At 44.0% G+C, this 9,356-nt stretch overlaps 1 non-coding gene across 1 annotated transcript; it reads left to right on the top strand.

The window, feature by feature from the left end:
• Positions 1 to 8,087: 8,087 nt before the first annotated feature.
• Positions 8,088 to 8,194, top strand: LOC132654482 (U6 spliceosomal RNA). The gene has a single exon (XR_009592123.1). It is a non-coding gene; the product is annotated as a U6 spliceosomal RNA (small nuclear RNA).
• Positions 8,195 to 9,356: the final 1,162 nt, after the last annotated feature.

The raw sequence follows: 9,356 nt of genomic DNA, 5'->3' as shown, positions 1-9,356 counted from the left end.
ATTTTATTCAGAATCCTCCTCTAGATTACTTTCTTTAGGTGTACAGGTTTTAGTAGGTTTATCCTATATTATATGTCTATATGAGTGAGTATATACCTTATGTGTCTTTCTGCTTCTGGGATAGATCACTCAGGTGATCCTTTCCAGATCCCACCATTTACCTGCAAATTTCATGATTTCCTTGTTTTTCATTGCTGAGTAATACTCCATTGTATAGATGTACCACAATTTCTGTATCCAGTCTTCAGTTGAGGGGCATTTGGAGGTCCACAAGGAGAGCAACAGAACCAAAAATTTTGAGCACAGGGGTCTTTCCTGAGACTCATACTCCAACCAAGTACCATGCATGGAGATAACCTACAACCCCTACACAGATGTAGCCCATGGCAGTTTAGTGTCCAAGTGGGTTCCATAGTATGGGAAGAGGGACTGCCTTTGACACAATCTAATTGGACTGCTCTTTAATTACTTTGCTTATTTTATTTTATTTTTCTTTATTATTTACACTTTACTCACTTTGTATTCCCCCTGTGGTTCTCTTTCTCCTCCCATCCCAATCCCTCCCTTCCTCCAGGGAGACAAAGGCCACCTCCTCTGTCACACCAGCCCCAGAAGTCTTTCAGGAATCCAGATTGCAACTGGATGGCAAGTGGCCTGTTCCAGAGAGTAGGACGGAAGCCAGCACCCTCGGGGAAGAGGTGTGGGCTTTTCCCACCCAGCTGAGCTCTGTTGTTTGCACATTAACATGTTCATGGAGCCACTGTGGCAGCATTTGGACTCCCCCCTTGGCATGAGTTGGGTATCTGATAATGGGTGCCGTTCCTATCCTCTGAGGGTTCCACTCCCACTGGGTGCCTTGTGTGGAATCTTAGACAATAGATGTTATAGTCTTTGGGAAGTTTTTAAGCCTATATGGCTCATTTCTTTATTAATTTACTTACTTACTCATGATGTGGTAATGGGGCATAACCCAGAGCCTAGCACTTGGCACACAAGGACTCTACCACTGTGCTACAACCCCAGGCAGTCTTTGGGTTTTTTGTTTTGTTTTGTTTTGTTTTGTTTTGTTTTGTTTTTAATATCTGCTTAGTTCCTTACGTCTCCAGTACTCTCTGGAAATAGCACAGGAATTGAGAGTAGAAGATTAGTTTGGACTCATTTGGACTGAGGAGAAATTAACAAGAGTGGATTGATGACATTGTGACCTGATCCATCATGCAGACGTGGCAAGGAAACTTGGAGAAAAGTCTGTGCTCTCCTCTCCCCAGACAGCTGCTGTTCAAGACAGTAGAGTCAGCTCCATGGGGAAGATGCTCCCCTGGGGGGCCAGATCTCCATGCTCTCCAGCAGGAACTTGTCAGTGACAGCAGCTACAACTACAGGCTGCAGAGGTGCATTAAAAACCCCTTCACCAAAGCTGCACAGGATCTCCTCTGCACAGAGTCCATCTGGGTAATTGCTCTGCACCCAAGTGCACAGTCAGGAGGTGGCCTGGACCCAGGCAGGCTGTGGAAGGAGGAGCACTGGGAGGCAGGGAGATTTTCAGCACCTGTGGAGGAGACCTGAGCTCTGACATGTTTTCTTCCCAGGATGTTCAATTGCTTAAGGTCCTAAAATTATAACCTTTATAGGATGTCAGTTAATTTTAACTCCTATTTACTTTGCTGAAGTAAATTACCAATTTTACTTTATGGACATTAAGTTGTTTGGTATAACATCTAGAGGTTTTCAGAATTGCTCATTTGTGCGCATCTTGTGAGGAGGTGAGGTTTTAATTTTGAATGCAGACAAATGCACTTAATTTTACTTCTGTTGCATATGTGCTATAAAAGAATCATTTTTGATACCCTGGCTTCTGTAGTGTGACTACTTAGAGGCACTGAAAGCCTTAGGAAAAGAAATGGGCTGTATGTTCAAACCTTGTCTAACAGTCACCTCCTCACTGACTTTTACCTACTAGAATTTCTTAAGAATCTTTGCATTCCCTGTTTAATTTTATGTCATCCCTTCACCTTGCTCTGCTTGTTGGAATAGTCACCTGAGGTGCTGTGATGATGATTTAGCCAGGACAATGATTGTCAACTACACAGTGAAGATGGTCCTAATGGAGATGATACCTGTGTCCATTAATCTTTTCTGTGTTCCAGTCTCTATATAAACATTCCTTTTTCAGAATAGAAATGCCCAACTATCTCGTAGTTCCAGGAAACCTTTGAAGAATTAAGCCCCACCCTGTCCTGTTGCCTCTACTTGATTTTCCCCAAACCTCATCTTTTGAAGAGTGAAGAGATGGACAGGAACTGACCTACTTCCCTTGTCCTTGAGACAATGAGAACACTGGGAGGGAGGTCACAGTTGCTCAGGAGGAGTCACTGGGTGGTGGAGGAAGCAGGTTGGGCTGTGGCAGGAACCAGTGTCAACAGCTGGAGTCTGTAGAGCACTCCTCTAAGTCTTCTTATTTCTTTATGTTTAAAGAGTATTTTCTTTCCACTGACTTCTACAGAGAGATTTTTAACAGTGGTTATTACGAATATTTTAACTGCGGGTGTGACCCTAAGCTGAACCTCACAATCCTATCCATGTACAAATGCAGTGGACATTTCTTAGCTGTCTTCGGAGCTAGCTGCCGGTCCTTAATTGAACCCTCCCACATGTTAGCTCATAGCATCCCAGACTGCAGCCCCTCCATGGTATCTCTGCATGTAGCGTCTACACCTGGCTGGTGGCTGTCTTGCCTTCACTGTGGTGCCAGCCATGTCTCCCCAGTGTCCCTAATTTTCCAAGCAGAACAGCACAATAGGAAGGACAGGTTCTCCATTTAACTGCAGTCCAATCCCAACCACAAACAGTACAGCCACACCACTCAGGCCTTTTGCCCAGTTTTGCTTCACATTAGGTGGTGACGGTGTGACAGGCTGCTGTCAGGCAACATGATCACGGCAAACCAAAGTCCTTTGTGGGCATGAATCTGGACATGAGGTGTAAGTGTGGGGCAACCACACTATGTACCATCTTCTCATTCAGAAACAGATATGTTTGAACCCGTGCTGCAGAGGAGAAGACAGACATCCTGCCCTCAAACTTCACCCTGGATTCTGTCCACCAGAAAGGTCATAAGTGACCAAACTTGGAGCAGGGTCTGTTAGGGCTTTCTGCTCTCTGCTTCTGTCCTGACTACTGCATCAAGTCCACTGTCTATGAAATGTGTCCCTAGTTTGGGGCTGTGTGAGGTTCTATGTCTCACAGGATGGTGAAGGACTTAGCTTCTCATGGGATGCCACTCTGTGGAACTGAAGAGACTGCTCTTAGATCCCTGTGTGATGTGACTTTTAGCAACACTTTGCTCTGAGGTCCAGCCTTCGCTGCTGGCTCTCACTAATGAAAGTGCAGATTTCTCCTTGCTGCTTCTTTCTCTATATTGGGCATGCTTTCTAATCTGCATGCAGAGGCCCACACCTCCATCCCAATGCACAAAATTCCCAGATGCGGGTTAGTCAGATGTCACATTTCAGAAATTCATTTTCTGTGACCGTGATCTCCTTCCCTTTCTTCAGAGCAGCAGAGGCAGAAAGATTGTGATTTCTCCATGTGCAAAATGCACTGTTGGTGCAGGACACAGTGGCTAGGCAAGGGACACTTCAACAATTCAGGAGGCAAACTACACGTACACATAAAGTAAAAATGAAACATTTTAAAGTCTTCTTTCTTTTAAAGAATACAGTGGTATATTGGCTCAGAAGTCATTGTGTGTCTTTCCTTTAATGAGCCATGATGTTTACATATGTGAGCCATGTTTGCCTGAGTAATGTGATTGCTGGTTTAGTTGTCTGTAATAGATGACTAATGGAATATTTTTTACAGCATTTCCTGGGGCTGCATTGAGGAAGGTGACCTGGTGCCAGGGATGCCAACAGAGTATAACTGGACTGTACTCTGGAGAAAAGGACTACTTTTCCCTTTGTTGTATCTGTGAATTTAACCTGTAGAAAAACCTTTGCAGTGGCTTTAAAGTAATTATAAAGTAAACTCACAAATCATAATCATTATTGTAGGCCCACAGCACCCAGACAAACCTGTCCCTTAATATCTGTAAGGGCAGTTAGCCAAACCACACTGAAAATGACAGCATCCACCACCTTTGATTCACAAGTAATTAAAGTTTGGGATGGTATGAGGATTATATTGCTATGTCTGTAATCTTGTGTTTAAAATGAGGTAAAGGAGCAGGGAGCTAGATCTGAAGTTACTCTTATGATATTACCAGTGTATAATATATACAAACAATATATTTCAATATTCCTTTTTCCCTTTTATTAAACACATGTACTAAAATACATGCATGTCACAAAGGTTGTGCTGGGTCCTAGCGATCAACTGTGACCCATTAAAGACTGAAACAGATAAATGTCTATGATTGACATCTTTGCTGAGCTTTTGATGGGAGCAAACTGTCTGTTCTCAGTCAAGATGAAAGCTGATTACACAAAATAGCAAGAAGAATGGTCAGTCAATTCCAGAAAGAGACAGTGGAACAGGACTGAAAGCTAGGTTCAGAGCAGAGGCTGTGTGAGGTCATGGTGATCATGCCTTAGAGCACTGCAGCATAGCTGTTGTCCACACCAAGTGCTTGCATGTTCCAAAGGAAGACAAAGACCTGAAGGTGTCAAACACAGAGAAATGACAGTATTTGAAAAGGTGGAAATTATCCTGACTTGGTCAGAGCAGGACACAGAGATGTGCTGAATTAAGATACTGTACCCCTCATCTAAGTAAAAATCTATGCCAATTAAAATGGAAGAGAAGTCCACTTGTTGAGATTTTTACAATTGTCTACCTCAGTTCTGAAACTTTAAATAGCATAACTTGTTCATGGGTGCTAAACACATCCCTCTTCTCTGGGGAACTTATGGATCCTTAAGTACACGGACACAGAAGAAGCTACAGAAAGCAAGCATCTTACACACCTTAACTTTCTGATGAAATTCCTTTTCCATAGTGAGGGGACAAATTTACAGCAACATTGTCTTCCTGTTTAAAAAATGTGAATGAAAACATAAACAGGCGCCTTAAATTGTATTGTATTTACTTATTTGAAGTGTGTGTGTGTGTGTGTGTGTTATGTCTGTGTATATATCAGTGTGCTGTTTGCATGTGCAGTGCTCACAGAGGGCAGAATTCGGCATGTAAACATATATTCTAAATGTAGGCTTAGCCACTGAGCCGTCTCTCCAGGCCAAACACGTATATTACAGTAAATACTCTATCTAATGTCTTTCATCAACATTTCCTTATAATTTAACTCAAGATTTATTTAATTTTATATTTAATTATTTGTTTGCATTATATGCAGATGAGCGCAGGTGCCATAGGGGCCAGATGAGGTCATCCATGCCCTATTGCTGGAGTGACAGGTGGCTGTAAGCCAGTTGACTTAGATGCTGGAACTGAACTCAAAGGCCCTGCAAGACCAGCCAGAGCTCTTAACCTCCAAGCCCTGGCTTCAGCCTCCTCTCTCTGCACTTGACTGTGGCTATGACTTGACTATCTGCTTTGTGCTCCTGATTTCACCTCTCATTAACGATAGTCTATGACCTGAGAGTTAATCCAAATAAACCCTGTCCTCCTCTATGCCAGTTTTGATTATGGTGTTTTAGTGCAACAACGGAAACAGAAAGGGGAAATAATCAAAACTTTTGAAGCTTTTCCTATACCTGACAAGATGACAAAACAAAAACCAGGCAATGCCCCCAAAAAACTCAAAATGAGGCAGTGGTAAGGAATCATTTCTGTAATACATGATCATTTTAATACACAGGAAACTTGAAGCAGCAAGGGAGCCCACCTATAGGTACACAATCCAGGCATGACTGACAATGAGAATGTTTGGCACTCAGGAAAACTTGAGTACTGAGGGGTGTATTGGGCTGGGCCCACCAATATTCCTAAAGGCAATAGTGTTTGGTATCAATGTTGCTGTTACTGTTTGTGATGAATAATTTCTCTTGCCTTTCTTCTCAAATGTTTACTCTATTTCCTTGTCTCATACAATGAGAAGAATCAAGACCCTTTATGGAGTTGTTGACACATTATACATTTTTCTCTGAGGTAGGCATTGGGATCTCCTTCAACATTATCGTCTTCCTCTTCCACCTTTTTGAGTTCCTTCTTGAAAGCAGGCTCCGGATCATTGACCCACTCATCAGTCTCTTGGCCCTCATACACCTTGGGATGCTAACAGTCATTGGGTTCGCAGCTGCTGACATTCTTGCATCTCAGAATATGTAGAATGACATCAAGTGTAACTCCCTGTTCCACTTGCACAGGCTTTTGAGGGGCCTCTCTCTTTGTGTCACTTGCCTGCTGAGCATCCTTCAGGCCATCATCCTCAGTCCCAGAAGCACCTGTCTGGCAAAATTCAAACCTAAATCCCCACAGCAGAGCCTGTGCCCCCTTCCTGTGCTATGGGCCTTTACATGTCCTGTGGTGCTCACTTCTCCTTCTCCTATGTTGCTGAGTACAATGTCACCTCACATGGTCTCATATTTGTCACAGAATCTTGCATTATTTTACCTATGGAGTATAGCAGCAGACCCTTATTTTCCATACTGAGGATATTTCGAGATGTGTCTTTTCTAGGTCTCATGGCCCTCTGCAGTGGGAACATGGTGGCTCTCTTGTGCAGACACAAGAAACAGGCTCGGGGCCTTCACAGAACCAGCCTTTCTGCAAAAGTGTCCCCACTGCAATGGGCCACCAGGACCATCCTGCTGATCATGAACTTCTTCGTCCTGATGTACTGTTTGGACTGCATCATATCTGCCTCAAGACTGATGCAGGACAGTGACCCAGTCCACCACAGTATCCGCATGATGGTCTCCAATGGCTACACCACCGTCAGCTCCTTGCTGTTAATTGGCTCTGAGAAACGAATTGTTTGCTTCTTACGATCCTTGGTGGGGAGGACAGCAAATGCTTACCTAGTGAGGGAAAGACGAGTTCACTTAAGGAGCCAACTGACAGATGCTCACTGACAGATGGTGAATCCCAGGCTAGTGTTCATGCTCCTCTAGAAAACTGAACAAATGACTCCTGCTTTGTTAAACTGCTTCCATTGAAATGTGGGTTACAACACCTGTGGAAATTTGAGCCAAATGTCTTCATGCGCATTTCTGCTTGGTGTCAGCAGGGGCCACCTGTTACACATCACAGATTAGGGTGCTCTGTGCACTTATCAATAAGCTACACTGTGTAGCACTTTTTAATAAGCCAATCACCTTAACACTTTGTATTTTACCTAATTAAATATGGATGCATTATCACAAAATCGCATATCATTCATCAACAGTTCTTTCATAGTTATGGAAAAATAATTGATTCAAAGTCTCAGATGCTTGCTTGTTTATATTAACAGCACTTAACCACAGCCACGATGGAAATAACTCTCTGTCCGTAAGCAGATGAATGTACCAACCACATGTGGCCTTTATATATCATGGACTATTACTCAGCTTAAACAGGAAGGAAAGCTACCTGTAGGTGTAGGTCCACCACAGAGGAATACATACTTCCCGTGACATGTCAGTCACAGAATGACAAGCTTCTGTATATCTAGGAGTGGAACTGAGAGTACTGTACTGTAATTTTTCAAGAAAGGAAAATGCAATGGTGTTTGCCAGGGGTTGAGGAATGGCACAGTGGAGAATTCTTAATTGGTGTAGAATGACCATTCAGAACGAGAAGAAAACACAGTAATCTTCTGAAAACAAATGAGAGGCTGGAGGGGTGGAGGGGTCTAGGCTGGGTAGGGGTGAGGTAACAGTGCTTTCTGCACAAGCATAAGGACTGAATTTGAATCTTCAACAGCTATGTAAAAGCCATGCAGGGTGTGAGTTCTTGTAGCCTCCAGCACTGAGGGGAGGGGAAGGGCTGAGGTGCAGAGGTGCCCTAAAGCTTCATGTGGCACACTGATCCCTTGCTCTCTCACCCAGCCTGCATAAACATCACAGACTGCCCTCTGGGTAGTGATTGTCCTTTACTGCCCGTTTCTTGGCAGGAAATATGATCTTTTCCACAAAGTAAAACTTCTCGTGTTTGTTTCGGCAGCACATATACTAAAATTAGAACGATACAGAGAAGATTAGCATGGCCCCTGCGCAAGGATGACATGCAAATTCGTGAAGTGTTCCATATTTAAAAAAAAAAAAACTTCTCCCCATAGTGATATAGTTTCCAATCTCCCTGTCCCACCTGCCCCAATAAACCATGCTACCACACACCATCACACTAAAATTGACCAAGGAGGACACCATCATACCAGACACCATCATACCAAACACCATCATACCAGACACCATCATATGAGACACCATCATGACAAAAGAGATCAAGGAGGACACCATGACTGAAGAGACCAAGGAGGAAGAGAACGAGGGAAACACCATCATACCAGACACCATCATACAAGATACCATCACAACAAAAGAGATCAAGGAGGATACCATCATAACTGAAGAGACCAAGGAGGAAGAGAACGAGGGCGACAACATCAGGCCTGGCGAACCTCAGGACGCTGGCACAACTCTCCCTCAAAAAGAGACCGAGGACAACATCACACTTGGCCAGCCTCAGGACACTGGCACAGCTTCCCCCCACAACCAGCGTCAACGCTGGAAGCGGGTGAAGAAGACAATCATGAACGGCCTCATACATCTGTGCTGCTGCTGCCTGCCACCTGCTAAGACAAAGGCCGCCTCATGTAAGAACATGACTCCAATGAAAAGGGACCTTGGAGCCACCCTCAGCACCAGGTAAGTGCATTACTTCACTTCATTTTATTCACTTTTCCTTCTGTCCTTTGTAACTAATCTCTCCCTAGTGCTATAGTTTCCAGTCTGCCTATTCTACCTGCCCCAAGATGGGTTCCCATGTTGAGAACTGAGGCCTACAAGTAGCCTGATAGGAATTCTTTAGAAAGAGCCTCCTGCCATCCTTTTGTAAGAGCCCCGCACCCACACACATGCCAAATCCATCACAGGTTACATTGCTTGAGTCCTCAGACCCAACTCAGAACAAAGCCTGGAAAACTCAGTCTTGGAGTGACTGCAGTGGTAGCTGTGCCCTCTCTTGACACCAATTCTGCCCTAGTTACTCACCTCTTGCATATCTATTCTTGTTCCTTCAAGGCGACCATTCACATTGGATCCCACACTCACCACCACATGCCACACTGTGAGGGTATGATAGGTGCCCTGACAAGTCTAACTAGAGACTCTTGGAGGAGCAACCCACTGTGTCCCTGTGTGATGGCAGCCTCAAGCCCCTACCTCGTGTATGTACCAGCTGGACAGATCTTAAGG

The sequence above is a fragment of the Meriones unguiculatus genome, chromosome 5 (assembly GCF_030254825.1).
Source record: "Meriones unguiculatus strain TT.TT164.6M chromosome 5, Bangor_MerUng_6.1, whole genome shotgun sequence".
NCBI lineage: Eukaryota > Metazoa > Chordata > Mammalia > Rodentia > Muridae > Meriones > Meriones unguiculatus.
This window is presented reverse-complemented; position numbering and strand designations above follow the sequence as displayed.